General features: G+C 38.1%; 1 protein-coding gene across 2 annotated transcripts in view; it reads right to left on the reverse strand.

Moving 5' to 3' along the window:
* LOC128251054 (zinc finger protein 239-like) overlaps positions 1 to 1,254 on the reverse strand; it is a 5,751-nt gene extending 4,497 nt beyond the window's left edge. Inside the window, exon 1 of one of the 2 annotated variants that reach the window (XM_052977372.1) lies at positions 868 to 1,254. The gene's annotated coding sequence lies outside the window, so the exon portion shown is untranslated. Of the gene's footprint in view, positions 1 to 391; positions 768 to 867 lie in introns of those variants that run through there. The other variant, XM_052977371.1, reaches the window with a different exon arrangement.
* Positions 1,255 to 1,293: the final 39 nt, after the last annotated feature.

Consider the following 1,293-nt stretch of genomic DNA (forward strand, 5'->3'; position numbering starts at 1 on the left):
AGGTTTATCGATTATTATAGACCCCCAGCACTTGACCGGTGCTCATTTTATCGACCTCTAAAAGGATGACAGGCTAAATTGATCACAGCTGAATTTAAATTAAGAATATTAAAAGATGAGCAATTTGCCCGACGTGCTAACGATTCTGCCAGCTTGGTTACAACCTTAATAATAATATATTTAAGTAGAGCCGAAGCGTGTTGATTTGTGTTGTTATTCTTGAAATCTGTCTTATCACTGATTTCAGTAAACGTGATGGAGAAGAGAATTAATATCGATGCCTGCCGAGCACCATTAATTTGCGTTTTGTAGAGAAGTGTAGGGAGTCGGTCAATGTCGAAGAAAACATATAACATTAACAGATATAATAGTTTCATTATCGAATACTTACAGAAATGCTTTGCAAAGGATAAATACTGCTACCACTGTAATGCGGAGATGACAAAATATCAGACAACACAAAGAAAGAAACTGAGTTCGAAGACGGAAATCATTCTCTAAGAACGCATGCGTAGAGGTGATGCTTGTTTCACCTTTATGAAAGAGCATGTCTTGCTATCTGTCTCGATCTATCCGTCCGTTTACGTACCAACATGTCTATTTGTCTGCGCCCATGTAACACAATGCAATAAAGTGTTCCCATGATAACCATTTGTGGGTCAGCTATCATTTACTCCTGGAACGTCCAATATCAGGCGGGTACTCTTCAGGAAGAGTGGTCCCGGTGCGCGCACTCGCGCATCCGAGTCGTGACTAGTCGATCCCACGACTACCTAGCGCGTGTGTGCGTCGCGCAAAACATGTATGAAGGTTTTTCTAAACAAAATAAATAATTTTTTTAAACCAAGTAAATAAATTATACACAACCTGCTTTTGGTAAAGAGTCCATTAAAAAGTCGGTCTTTCAAAATCTGTTGTTCAATGGTATGAGTACAAGAGAGACATTACAAGTAATGTATCTTGAATAGTACCTATTTGGCGCTGCAAATAATCATGATAATAAAACAACATGCGCAGGAAGCAAATTTTTGTTAATCGTAATTCCCGTATGTGTGTATGTGGTTTCAGATGATGGAGATATAAGCCACCCGCTCCGTCTTTGAAAAATATTTTTCCTTTATGGAAACCCACGTTTTCGGCCACGAAGATTCCGCTTCTGAAAAAAAATTGGCGAAAATCGCAACTTCAAAATTTCAATTAATTTTCTTCATGTTTCGCTTTTCTCAGAAACTTTTTGTTAAATTTATAGTTTCACACCGTTTTCTGCAAAACGGATGCATTTCTGACAGCTTA

The sequence above is a fragment of the Octopus bimaculoides genome, chromosome 28 (genome assembly GCF_001194135.2).
Source record: "Octopus bimaculoides isolate UCB-OBI-ISO-001 chromosome 28, ASM119413v2, whole genome shotgun sequence".
In the NCBI taxonomy this organism is placed as follows: Eukaryota; Metazoa; Mollusca; class Cephalopoda; order Octopoda; family Octopodidae; genus Octopus; species Octopus bimaculoides.